General features: G+C 37.0%; 1 long non-coding RNA gene across 2 annotated transcripts in view; it reads right to left on the minus strand.

Moving 5' to 3' along the window:
• Positions 1-14,935, minus strand: part of LOC106505747 — a 616,219-nt gene that overhangs the window by 318,261 nt on the left and 283,023 nt on the right. The window contains exon 3 of one of the 2 annotated variants that reach the window (XR_002337754.1): positions 11,049-14,178. The exons of the other annotated variant lie outside the window; for it this stretch is intronic. This is a non-coding gene — a long non-coding RNA (uncharacterized LOC106505747). Of the gene's footprint in view, positions 1-11,048; positions 14,179-14,935 lie in introns of those variants that run through there. 2 annotated transcript variants of the gene reach the window in all.

The raw sequence follows: 14,935 nt of genomic DNA on the forward strand, positions 1-14,935 counted from the left end.
AGAAGCCATCTAAGTTAATGTCAGATTTCATATTCTAGATTGTTCCTAATGGTTCTATATTAGTGCTTTCTGCCTCATCTCACATCTGCCTCCAAGTAGGTCAATGAAAGCACTTCTTTCCTTGGACCGTGACTAAAGATTAACAGATTTTTTGTTTTTCTCTTTTTGTAGCTAATAAATACAAATGTTATAAGTTCTTCTACAGGTGGTCAGTCTTTTACAACTTTTTCTTAGTTGTTGAGAAAATGAACACAGAAATTTGAATTTAGTAAAGATGCTATATATTTCAATATATATTTCCCTATTTAAATACTTTTTTTGCCATACAGAAATTCCCAGGCCAGGACTGAACATGCACCACAGCAGTGACAATGTCAGATCCTTAACCCACTGAGCCTCCAGGAAATTTCCACAGATCTACATTTTAGTTTTTATTTTTTTTTAATCTTTGGCCATGCCCATGGCATGTGGAAGTTCTCAGGCCAGTGACTGAACCCAAGCCACAGCAGCAACCCAAGCCACTGCAATGAAAACATAGGATCCTTTACCCATTGTGCCACAAGGGAGCTTCTAGAATTTCTTAAAGAGGAAACCGTATAAATAATATGCACATTCTCAAAAAATTACAATGTATACAAAGTTCAGTGGTTTTTCAAGTTAAAGTGTCATCACTAATTAAGCCATTTTTATTAGCATGGCCTAAATAGTATTATCACTTGTGTACCAGCTGGAAGAATTTCTGAAGAAATGGCGAGTCAAAAAGATCATAAATTATTTGAGAGTCCAATATAATACATGTCTACTTTATTTTTATTTGATTTGGTGGCGGGGGTGGGGAGGAAAAATTTTATTACTACTGCTAAAAAAATATTCAACAGTAAATTTTAAAGTTTGTAATGCTTTATTCAATTATTCATGAATCAGGCAGCATCTTATCTAACAAATAGAAAGGAGCTTTGAGGGGCTGTACAATAAGGAAGTCTTTTATAGGCAGAAGGGAATGGGAACAAGGAAGTTACAACAGGCAAAAAAGTGGGTTGGTTACTGCAAGGTTACCTTCTTTTAGGGCATGGCAACAATCTATCAGGCATGACTAGTTAAATGACCTAACCAGTGCTGATCAAGCGATTTCTGGTTGGTAGGTTGAAGACCCCCCCCTTCCTGGGAGACCTGAAACCCGTATTTAAATTAAGCCCCAGTTCAGTGATGTGGGACTCAGCATAAGTGACAGTGACGCTACTTGAGGCCTCTTGTCTTGTTTTTAACACTACTATCCAAGCAGTTTCTCATGTCAGTCAATAGACTGGCAAGAACAAAAGCCTTAAGGACCAAGAAACCTTAGCCTCAGTAACATCGCCAAATTCTTCCCATTTGAAAAAAGAATGGTGGAATTCTGAAATTTTTGTTCAAGACAGAAAATATCCATTTGGTATATCTATTGATTGCTAAATCATGATGTTGATGTTTTATGCTATTTCAATTTCAAGCTATTAATGAGGTTTAATAAGCACACAGAAAGGTGCACAGATCATAGTTGTATAATTCAGAGTCCTTTAACAAACTGAACACATCTGCAAACCTCCAGCCAGCTTATGAAATAGAACATAGACAACCCCTTAAAAGCGCTCCTCATGCCCTCCTTCTTACCATGGTGGCTTCCACCACCACAGATTTATTTTGTCAGTGCTTGAAATTTATATAAATGGAATCATACGATATGTACTCATTCAGTTCTGGATTCTTTCATTAAGCATTATTATTGTCATGTGTGTGCGATTCCTCCATGTTTTTGCATGTAGCTGTATTTCACTCATTTTAATTGATGTACAGATATTTCACTATATTTATATACAACAGCCATCCATTCTACTGTTGAGGACATTTGGCTTATCTCTAATTTAGAGCTATTACAGATAGGGCTGCTATAAATATTCCTATGTCTATATTTTGATGAATATGTGTATTTACCTAACAATGGCATTGCTGGGTCACACTGCATGTCTATATTCAGCTTTGGAGATACTAGCAAACAAGTTTCCCAAATATTTTATATCAATTTACATCCCTATCAACAGTGCCTGAGTGTTGCATTTGTCCCACCTTTTCAACAACACTTGGCATTTTCTTCTTTTTCATTTTAACTCAATTGATTGTTAGGCTCTTATCTAAAACCTCCATGGAAACAGTAAAGTGAAAAAGATAAATATTACTACCACTCAGATATTTGATACTACAAGAAATAAAATGGAGGTAGAAATTGACATTCAATAATTTTTCAGCAATAAATTTGCAAAATATCTTTCCTGTGATCCTAAGAAATGCATTCATATTCAATAAGGGGCTTTCAAATAAATTGTCTTTTATAGAAACTGTACACATATTATACCATGTAACATGATAACTCTGTACCAGTTTGGAGGAAATATCAAAACTAAGTGAAATAAATTAAAATACCACAAATAGATTTCCTTCAAATATCTTTCCTTTTTTTTTTTTTTGCTATTTCTTGGGCCGCTCCTGCAGCATGTGGAGATTCCCAGGCTAGGGGTCCAATTGGAGCTGTAGCCACCGGCCTACGCCAGAGCCACAGCAACGCAGGATCTGCAACCTACACCACAGCTCACGGCAACACCAGATCATTTACCCACTGAGCAAGGGCAGGGACGAACCCGCAACCTCATGGTTCCTAGTCGGATTCGTTAACCACTGCGCCACGACGGGAACTCCAAATATCTTTCCAAATCACATATTTGAAAGAGCCCAGGAGTTCCCACTGTGGTGCAGTGGGTTAAGGATCCAGTGTTGCTGCAGCTGGGGCATAAGTTGTAGCTTCCAGTTGAGACTTGATCCCTGGCCCAGGAATTTCCATATGCTGGGTTGGGAGGTAGGGGACAAAAAAGTCCAAAACTGTTTATTCATTATGTCAACTTAATGTCAGAAACTGTGCTGGATGCTCAAGATACAAAATCAAATAAGTGATAATCTCTATTTTCAAGCCACTTAACACTAGAGATATCACTGTGAATGGGAAAGAAGTCATTCCAAGAAAAAAAAACTTCCCAGAAACAGTGAAATTCAAGCTGTTCTATAAAGGAAAATAGGAGTTAGCTATAACTTAAGTTTCTGAAGGGTTCTTTCAAAGGCTGGAAATGCCAAGAGTCAACTCCAAAATCTTTTATTATGATCAACCAATAACCCTCTAAATCTTTTGCCCATGTGTTCTTTGAGGTAATAGGACACAATTCTAAATAATTCTTTCTGTAACTTCACATTCTCCCTTTGTAAAATAAAGAAAATACCCCCAATTTCCAAATGTACTGAAAGGAATAATACATAAAAAATATAAAGGAATATTGGCCTAAGTAAAGATAATAACAAAAAACATAGGACAAAAACACTCTAGACAATATATTCTGAGAAAATGGCTTAGATATGCTATGTTTTCTCTTTTCAGAACATTTCTGACACTTAGGAGAGGAAGAAAAAACTGAGGGTAAAAAAATCACAGTCTAACAAAAACATAATGTCCTCTCCAGGAAGAGGAAAATGGTTCCAAGTCATTAAAGACACAATAGTCATTCCATAAAGGCACAAGAATTTGATTGAAAAAGATTACTTCATTCACATGGCTCCTGCAATTATTAATCTATTTTTTTAAATAAAGATGTCAAATTACCTTTGCAATAGTTTCCAAAATATAAACTAAATCTACGGGTCTAGCCAAAAGATCTATATTGAATTTTTCCAGGTATATTAAGTTTCTATAGATGTGACAAGGTCAGAGTTTTTGTTCTGAAAGGAAGAATAGACACAAGAGATTTTCATGTTCCATTCTACTTACTGACATTGAAATTATTTGACAGGGAATGTTTATTGGAAGACACATACATAGCACAATTCATGTTTAAGGAGATGGATTTCTTGCAATTGCAAAAGTCAATGGCATTTCACAAATGCTCTCAGCACTCTTTATTGACTTCCTGGATAGATATTTCTACTAATGAAATGAGTCAGAGTTTCATGAAGCAGTGATGACACAGACAGATACCAACTTATTTCAATCATCCTCCAATGTCATGATATTTTTCAAATTGGTTTCTGTTGCATCTTTTGGAATTATCTTGTTTTGCAAGTTTATAATATTTTTTTTCCTAAACAAGGTACATTTAAACAATTTGAGCAACAGGTGGGGAATCACTACTTTTTTGGAAAATCAGTAGGATTTAATTATACATTGAATAAATATAAACAAAGGAAAAAGAATAACTGAGTCAAGGACTTTAGAATACAAGTTGGTTTAAAGGCGAAGAAATTTTTCCCTTTAGCTAACACACAGTTGTAGAAACATCTGCATACTATTGTAAACATGTCGTATTTTCTATAACTTGAGCTGGACAATGCAAACTTTAGAGAAAAATGTAGAAAGCTATGTTGCCCCCTTGGGTTGTGGATAATGTCTTCCTAGGACAGAGAAAATTAACAGTATGATACACAGCCTTCACAATAATAAATGCAAAATACTCAATCTCTCTTCTTTTTATCATAATTTTATGATTTTTTTAGAATTACTATGTATAGTTAATGCTTATTCTATCTAAAGAGTCAGTTTCACCTACATGGTTGTAAACAATCAAAACCTTAATAGTGCAGAAACCAATTGTTTTTATTTTCAAGTCTGGTTTGTGGAAGGTCATTTTACAACTGTACTATCTAGGCATTAGAAATTAGAAGTAGCAAAAAAGATGTCAGGTATACATTGAAATTTTATATTGTTTATTGAAGAAAACTCTACATACATGTACTGGAAAAAAAAAATACTCCCTACAACATTTCTTCCTACTTGTATTTCTTGCTCACCCCTTTTGTAGACTTTTAATCGCCAAAGAGAATTTTAGACAATTCGTAGTAAAACCATGTAAAGAAACCTAAGACAATTAACCCATGATAAAATATTTAAAAAGAACTGCAGCAGAGAACTAAAGAGAAAAATCATATGAAGTCTTGACTGGGTAAAATGTAAGAATGATCTAATACCTTAACTCTAAATTCCTAATAGTCCAGATCAAATGAGAGTGCAACATCATCATAGTAGATCAAATGAGAGTGCAATGTCATCAAGTAGATAGTGAACTCATCAGGAAACTTCCCTGCCCTTGGAGGAATTTCTCATAAAGAATTTTTTACAAGGGGCTTTGGACAAGGTAATGAATGAAGACCTGAACAGCAGTTTCTGTGTTTGTTTAATGCCAGAGAAAATTCTCTTATATTAGACCACCATGAAAGCTGAGCATACCATACTTCAACAGAATTCAATAAAAATTCCAAAAAGAGGAGTTCCCGTCGTGGCGCAGTGGTTAACGAATCCGACTAGGAACCATGAGGTTGCGGGTTCGGTCCCTGCCCTTGCTCAGTGGGTTAACGATCCGGCGTTGCCGTGAGCTGTGGTGTAGGTTGCAGACGTGGCTTGGATCCCGCGTTGCTGTGGCTCTGGCATAGGCCAGTGGCTACAGCTCCGATTCGACCCCTAGCCTGGGAACCTCCATATGCCGCGGGAGCGGCCCAAAGAAATAGCAAAAAGATCAAAAAAAAAAAAAAAAAATTCCAAAAAGAACCAAAAGAATATAGCTAAGCTATGCAACTTTTTGGTCTTTAAGTCTATGTTAACATAGAGAATAAGATGAAAACTTTTTTAAATTGCAGGTATTTTTCAAATATATCCACTGGAAATAATTTCATGCCACAATCATGCAATAGTAATAATGTTATATCCCACAATATTAAAGTAAAATGATTCATGCTGGAGGCATGTTATATTCATTCTAGGTCATAATATAACCTCTGGAGAAACATAATATGTCCCAGACTAAGGAACATAGGACCAGAGAGAGAGAAGAAACATAATCATAGAGACAAAAATACCCCAGACTAAGAAACATAGACTTATGCTGCTTCTGCTCAAGATTCTCTCCTTCAACTAGAGCTTTGACAAGCATTCCACATAAAAGTATTTGCTAAAGAGAAAGAATGGTCAAGAATCAAGTCTCTGGACCACAGCTGTGGTCAAATCCTGGATTTGGGAGCCAAGCATATCACCTCCAGGCTAAAAACAGTAGACTACTAATTTAACTCCACCAGCAGTCTACTCCTCTTTAAAATAAGGGTGATGATAAAAGCATTTACCTATTAGGGTAAGGTAACCATGGAAAGATAACCATGTGATGGAGTTCCCGTCGTGGCGCAGGGGTTAACGAATCCGACTAGGAACCATGAGGTTGCGGGTTCAATTCCTGCCCTTGCTCAGTAAGTTAACGACCCGGAGATGCCGTGAGCTGTGGTGGAAGTCAAAGATGAGGCTCAGATCTTGTGTTTCTCTGGCTCTGGCTCCGATTAGACCCCTAGCCTGGGAACCTCCATATGCCGTGGGAGTGGCACAAGACATGGCAAAAAGACAAAAAAATAAATAAATAAAATAAAATAATTTAAAAAAAGAAAGATAACCATGTGAGTTGTTTAATATAATATCAGATATCAGGTAAGCATTCTCTCAATACTAGAGATATTCAGGGATCTTTATTGATAGAAACGAATGTATTCTAGATATCAAGCAGGTATGTGAGACAGTGTTTTCTTTCAAAAGTTAAAAAGGCTGCCTTCTGTTTTTGACTTAAAAGCAAGTCATTCATGTGCATTATTCCTTATTGGCAGGCTGTTTCACAAAATTCACTGAACCCAAGAAAAGAAGAGGAGTTTGTATCTGGAATCCAATTTTTAATCACAGACGTCTCAGCTGGGCCACAAGTTTTATAGGATTAGATTTATTTTGTGATCATTAGCTGAAGCATTCACTTCATGGTAAAAAACTAATTTACAAAGATTTGCATCCTCTGAAATCTTGTTAGACCCAAATGTTTCGCTTTCAGATACTTCAGCAGTGTTTTCTGTGTGTTTTGTAAAGCTCTCTAAACTTACTGGCATATAGAACAGAACCCTAGCAGTCTCTTTGCTCTAAAGTAAAAACACACATATACATACCAGTGAACAAATTATTAACCTCTCTTTTGATATGGAACTTGAGGTCTTGCTCATTTTCCCAGTCACAATGCAAAAGCCAAAATGGGCTCCCATTCAAAACGTGAAGAATTCATAGCCCTGTATGAACTTCATTAGACATTCCCCTCAATAGGAAAAATCCTGTGTTTCTACTTGACATGCTATAATAAATTTTTAAATATATTGACTTTCTTTTGCTTTGCTTCCTCTCTTTGTATGATTTAATCACAGACCTTTGAGGTACGGTTAATCTTGTCTTAGGCTTGAGTCTAGAGAAAGAAATTGAAGGGAATTCTCTGAAACGAATGTCACTGAACAACCTTTCTTCAATAATTAATTCACTATTTCAGCTATTCATTTTAGCAAACATTCATTGAATATTTTCTGTGTAATGTTTCTGTTGCCAAAAAGAGAGAAAAGATTTTTTTTCTCAGAGGAAAAGAGACTATAAAAGCCATCATTCATTGAATAGGATTTATGAGCCAAAATACCTAAGAAATGGGTTCAGATAGTTTTACTATTATTGATTAAAACTGAAGTTCATCATAATAAAGTGACTTATACTAAGTCACCAGGCTGAGGTGGGCAGAGCCAAGTGTCACCTTAGGGCTCTCCAACCTCAACACCTGTGTTCTGCACAACTTCTCCTTTTGTGAGATCAATGAATTTGTAAAAGAAAGGAATCAAGAGCACAACAAACAATTAAATAGAGTATGATCAGAGGTTTCTTTTTTCTTTTCTTTTTAGGGCCACACCGTGGCATATGGAAGTTACTGGGCTAGGGGTGGAATGGGAGCAGCAGTTGCCAGCCTACGCTGCAGCCACAGGAACACTAGATCCAAGCTGCATCTGCGACCTACACCAGAGCTCACGGCAACGCCAAACCCTTAACCTACTGAGTGAGGCCAGGGATAGAAGTCGCATCTTCATGGATACTAGTCAGGTTCATTACCACTAAGCCACGACAGGATCTTCCTGTGTAGGGGAAAATGTCCCGACAAAAAGGTAGTAAGGAGACACCCCAGCCATGATGACTAAGCAAAACCTTGCCAAACTGCCCCTAACCCAGCCAACTACCTCTAACCACCCCTCCCCCACACATCTGCTTCTGTAAAACTCACTCCCGCATCTATTTCTTTGCCAGTTCTCACTCTGGTCCGCCAAGCACTGACCTGGAAGAACTAGCCCATAAAAGCCTGGTGAAACCCCTCTTCGGGGCTTAGACTTCAGAGCACAATCTCCTCTGAGCCTGCTGGTGTAATAAACCTGAGTAATAAACCTGAGTTCTCCAACTCTCCTAGTGCTCGCTTGGTTTCTTGCCAGATGAGCCACTGGAGCTGGTACACTGGCCATAGGGCTGCCACAAGAGCTGATACACTCCGGCCTTGGGCTGCTGACAGCCGCCACAACACCTGATCAGAGGTTTCTAACAGCTCAAATTAGTATTCAGTAACCAAAGCCATGTTTTAGAAAAAAATAAGGCTAGCACATATTCTATTCCTAGGGAAGGTCATTCTCACTCAATTTGATACTACACTAAAATTTTTATTTATTTACTTTTTTGTCTTTTGTTAGGGCTGCACCCATAGGATATGAGGGTTCCCAGGCTAGGGGTCCAGTCGAAGCTACAGCCACCAGCCACCACCACAACCACAGCAACATGGGATCCGATCCACATCTGTGACCTACACCACAGCTCACAGCAATGCCGGATCGTTAATCCACCAAGCAAGGGCAGGGATCGAACCCGAATCCTCATGGATACTAGTTAGGTTTGTTAATCACTGAGCTATGACGGGAACTCCTACACCAAAAATTTTAAATCACATTTTCAAAATCTTGCCACAATCCCAGTCCACTTTTATTCTTTTCCCATTCTTATCAAAGAGCATATAATTGTTTCTTTGCCTGTATTAAATTTACCAAGAAATATATATGCTGAGCAATAATAATAGTGTCAGGGATTTCACGGTTTAAGAAGGAAAATGGGCCAGAACAAGACGCTGATTCTGTTTCTTCATGTGCCTTCCGTCTATGGTCATGAAAAAAAAAAAAAAAAAAAAAAAAAAAAAAAAAGGCACCTTTAGGTCCAAATGGTAAAACACTGTTTCTAGAGCTGATATTCACAGTTTACATTTTCCTGCTGTAAGTTTGCCTTTACATACATTTGAATTATCATTTCCATTTAAAAGCAAGTGATTTAGCATATCTGTCTTATTGAGGGTTTATATTTTAAAGACAACTTTCTCATTTGTCTCTCTTGCCTGCTTTTGAAATTGAATCCCCTGAATGAGAATAAGAAAATGAGCTGCTTGAGAAAGCACTCCCCTCAAGCGCAGTGCTGAACTTCTCAGGGCACAGGCCCAGGGAGAGCCATTCTGCCCTTGAAACCAGAGCAGGAACCTTACAAATGCTTATACCTGGGTCCCTTGTCTGCCTGGTTCTATGGTGGTTTACTAAATCATGCAAATTTTAAAAGTCAGTAGGTTTTAGTAATGATCATTTTTCTTCATCTTTCAGCAATGTAAAAGCAACCAAAGTGTGAGCTCTGAAACAAAGGATTATTAAAGAAAAATGAGGCAGTTCAGGAAAAAGAGCACAGTTAAACAAAACATTCTCTAAAACCACGCACAATTTAAAATGTAAATGCTGGCACTTACAGATCTTTATCCACTCCACACATACTCTACATCTGAAATATGTTTTCCGAACAGTATACCTTAAGTTGGCGTTAAAGCTCCTGTTCACTGGTTATTAAGTAATGCTGCATCTGGGAAACTTAGACATTCTGTACGCATTTATCTGTTTATTTTTCAAGTGCAACATTGCCATCTACAGGATAGGAAATGACAAAATCTGACTACTCCTTTGGAGACTTGTTTGTAATCAAAACTAGAAATCACTGAGGTCGAAAATGTATGTGTCCAAAATCAGTCCTGCCAGGCAATGCTATTTTGCAAATTATCTCATAATCTCACAGCTCACCCCAAAAAAGAGAATGTATTAAGTCGACTTTGCAGCTTCTTTATCTTTTGAAACTGCATTAGAGGTTTGCTCAAAGGCGCTGCCATGATAAATGTTAAGGAGCAAGAAAAGCTAATATCAGTAGGAGGTTTTTGGTTACATTAAAGATGAAGCTTTGCATCTAACAGCAAATGCTCTTGAAGTTAGCTGGATATATGTTCCCTAAACTTCCTCACAGAATTCAAATAACAAATACATCCAACAGTCTGTCTTTTATAGATTTCAAATCACAAACAGAGCAAACTGACTTACTCCTAGTACAAGCAGACAACAGACAGGGAGGGTCCTTCTGAGCCTAGTAAAGTAGTCAGACTTCTTAACACTCAGAGGACATAACAAAGGCTGTTTTGCAAATGAAGAAACAGGCATAGAAGGTGGTGACCTTGAAAAGCTTAGTTCATGGTCAGGCTGCATTATTTTCCAAAAAATGAGACAAAGGGAGAAACAACCTATCTCATTTTCTCCATTTTGACACCCAGACTAAAATATGAGGGAGGAAAAATATAGAACATACAAATGGTATTGAGAAGCTATTCTTGACTGCTTAGTGTGACCTCAGTTCAGTTGAAATTGGAATTACAATATTTATTAGAAACCTTGAATGTTTCAGGAAAAGCTATTACAATTTCCTAGTACATATCTAATCTCCTTTCCTGGAGATATTTTATATTAGGACAGATAATTAGCTCGCTCTAATTTCTTAATTGTAGCTTATCTAGAAACTAGGAAATGGACATGATAGCATTTGTATTACCCTACCTCCTTGTGATTGTTTAAATCAACTCTCAGAAGGAAGAATTGGAATAACATAAAGCCATCTCCATAATAAAAAAAATCATATAGAAGTGTATAAAATTAAACTTATTTTATTACCATGATACTAACAAGAAAACAGCTGAGGAAGAAACAGTGGTGCTTTGGTGCCAAAGAAAAAGTCTCATTAAAATGAAAAAAACAATCTGAAAAACTCAGGGTTTCATTTCAAATGTTTACTTTACAGCTTTTCATCACACATCCATCATACCCTCTGGGTACATGAACTAAGTTTAAATCAAAAGATTACAGAGAAGAGAAAAAAAAAAAGAAAACTAGCCACAAAATTAATTCCTTTTATCTCTAGTCAATCTACCGGCAGTCACCAAACAAGGAACAAAATGTTTACATGGACTAAACAAGTAGCATTTGATCCAAAGACATTTATACAAAATAAGGGGCCAATCTTTGGCTGAAGCCAATACACTGACCCCCTTGGAAAACCAGTTTATATATTGTCCACAGCTAGCAATATAAAGAGGACACCCTGCTTCATGGAAACTGCTTTCCTCAATGTCCCCAATGACCCCAGCATTGTCAAATCCAATAGAACATTCTTAGACATCATCTTACTTGACTCCAGAGCATTTGACATGACATTTTTCTTCCTTCCTGAAACACGGTCTCCATTTGGTTTCCCATAGCATATTAGTTTTTCCTTCCAAAATCCTGGTCACTTCTCTCTGCCTCTTTTGATCCATTGTCTTCCTCCTTGTGATCTCTGAATCTGGTTTACCCTCAAGGATCAGTCTTTGAGCCTCTCCTCTGCCCTATCCCCACTATATATTTAGGTTATTCCACTCATCGCATGCTTTAAACACCATCTTTATGCTGGGTGGCTCCAAAGTGTATATGGCCAGCCCCAAATTGTACTTCAACCCTAGATATCTCAGTCCAAAAGCTTTTTAACATCTCCATTTTAACATCTAGTGGAGCACTCATGTTTGAATGTTTAGAACAGAATTCTTATTCTCCTGCACTCCTAATGTCTGCTTCCTTTTAAATTAACTAACACAAAGAGAATACTGATAAAGGACAGAGAAGATGGTTAAGGAAATCAACACAGTAAAAGAACATAAAATCAGAATTTCCTTAAAGAACAGTAAGGCTCATATGAAGGTTGATAAAGAAGAGGGCTCACCATCTACATTTCTACCTACTTCACACAGCACTGACACAGCACCCACGCTTGAGAGATGCTTATATAATTTAGAGTTTATTTAGGAAGTCTTTATTCCACAAATATCCCAGTATTCTACATTCCACCCTCCTGAACACTAGCCCAGTAAGAAAGTCTCTCCTGATATTGTCAACAGTGCCCAGTGTTTTAAGAGATGGATTTCTTGCCCACTATTGACTCTACTAAGAAATGAAGGCAGCAACAAATTGCAAATTGATTTAGAACCTCTGTGAGACTCAGGGAAGTAAGTGGCTGTCTGCCCATGGCTGCTTAGGAAGAGTGTGTGTCAGTTATCCATATGATGCTTAAAAGGTTAAAAGAAGATAAGAAACATCAGTTGATCTTATTATTTTGAAATTTTTTTTTAATCAACAATTCACTTTGTCCATCTCAACTGTTTAGTCTACGTTAATCATAAAACGTGTCTTGAAGAAGGTAATTCCACAAAATTTCTCTGTGAAGAAAGCGTGTTCTTTAATGTCAAATACCTGGGAACATCTGTGAATTTTATGTCCCTCTAGGAGAAACAGAGCACAGGAGCCTGTTACAGTTTCTGATACTTCCTTAAGTAAAAAGCCCATTTAGTTTTGTCCTGCCTAAAGTTTTTTTGTTTGTTTGTTTTTTTGACCACAGTCACCTCTTTGAGTAACACCTACTAACATTCAAAAAAACTGCTGTCTCTTGAAACATACCAAGGGTGCTTCAACTATGAAGCACCAATTAGGGAATCTTAAAATTATATGGTAAGTTGGTGGAAATTTCAGATTCCCTCCCGATTAAATTGGCAAATATTTTTTTAAAACCTACTAAGTAAAGTCTTTGTTCCATAACCAGATATTTGAAAATATGCAGAAATAGCCTCTGAGTCTCCTTTAGTTTTAAAAATCTTTAAGAAACCTATAATACACCATAATATATTTTGAGAGTACACGTCATAAACATTTTTTACTGTGTAAGCATTCAAAGAACTTCACTTGTAGATAGCAGACAAAAAGTGAATTAGCTACATCTTCCCCATATAAACATGTAACATATAAGCATGTAGCATATAAACATGTAGCATATGAACATCTTCCCCATATACCTTAAAGTTATCAAATGCAATCCTGGTATTAAGAGAAAGACTACCTTAAAAGTTATTCTCTTTGAGATATATTTAGAGAAAAGAAAATTAGAAAAATCAATATTTGTAGAAAAATAGAGATGTCATTGGCTGATAATTCCACTGAAATAATCAGATCGAAAGCCTGACCTTTTAGTTAAGAAAAACAATGTGCTGAGTTTAATTCAAAAAAGATGGAGTAGGAAATCGTGGAGATAAATGGCTAAAGAAAAAGCTTTAGGAAAATCACATCTAATTATTCCAAGGGAACTGCTCTCATGAATGCCAAGACACTAGAATATTTTTGTTTGTTTTTTAAAACAATGAGAATATGAATACATCTTACATATTTTTGGTATTTGCTGCCTTATAAATACATTCCTATCTATCTCCAACTCTTCCTCTATAAAACAAGAAATGAAACAGTGAAAATTCAGGAAAGGACATTTTTCAAAAAAGAACACACACGTCTTGAAGACTAGTTCAGGACACACTGAGCTATATTTGATCTATACATATAGGTGTGATGGTGGAGGAGGAATTTCAAGGTGCTAGGGTAGCATGTATTATCTTCATTATTTCATTTATTCATTTCTTCTTTTTTTCAATAAAATTGTTTTGAGAGACAGTCATCAGTATACTGCTAGGTGCTTGGGGGTAAAATTTATCAAAACTTTAGCAAGGGAGAGAGAGAGCTCACTAAAGTACAAGTTAGAAAGGAATGCATACAATTAACAGGGAAAATACAGCCAGACAACTGCTCCATAAGCAATTGATGCACACAGAGATTTTAATAGAGCTGATCTGTGACATCTCTAAAGGACTCTTCCTCCTCTTTCCTTCTGTGATCATTCCCAGCTGGCTGAGGCTAGACCCAGGCAATAATGTGACCCTGGTAAAAAACTCTCTTCAAGGTATCACTGTACGTCCATCACAACAGGTACACGAGTTGTTTTAGATCTTTACTTGAGCACCAAGGACTCCCGATCTGATGCATCTACTCAAGGCACTGGCAGGGACCCAAAAAAGAAAAAGTTAAGAATTTGAGTTTTGATTATTTTTTAAGCATCAAAGTAATCAACACAGAGGGAGAGAGGCAAAAATTGTTATAGAGATATTTACCTATTTATCTAAATAGAGGGACACTTAGACATATACACATACATGTACATATACACACATACATATATATTCAGAGAGAGAGGTAGATAGATGATTGATAGATCTATAGACAGGTGGATGGATCCATGCATGGATTGATGGATACATAGATAGATGCATAAAGATAGGACATACCATTCTATTCTCAATGCCTGAGGATATTACGGGTCCAATTTGCCCAACACAGCATGCTGCTTGCCAACACACTTCCCTGTGGTCCACCATATTTTGACCTCCTTTACTTTTCTCTTCCATCAAAATAAAACTGTCTCAAATCTTTTTTTTTTTTCTTCTTCTTTTTTAGAGCCTCACCTGTGGCATAAGGAGGTTCCCAGGCTATAGCCACCAGATGACTTCACAGCCACAGCAACCCCAGCTCTGAGCCATGTCTGCAACTTACACTACAGCTCATGGCAACGCAGGATCCTTAACCCACTGAGCAAGGCCAGGGATCGAACCTGCGTCCTCATGTATGCTGGTCAGATTTGTTTCCGCTGAGCCACAACAGGAACTCCTACCTCAACTCTCATATAAAGTTGCTGCAATTATTCATTTCTATTACCCTGGTAGAGAGTAATTTAGGAGTATAGATATGCACAATGTAT

Source organism: Sus scrofa, chromosome 13 (assembly GCF_000003025.6).
Source record: "Sus scrofa isolate TJ Tabasco breed Duroc chromosome 13, Sscrofa11.1, whole genome shotgun sequence".
Lineage (NCBI taxonomy): Eukaryota > Metazoa > Chordata > Mammalia > Artiodactyla > Suidae > Sus > Sus scrofa.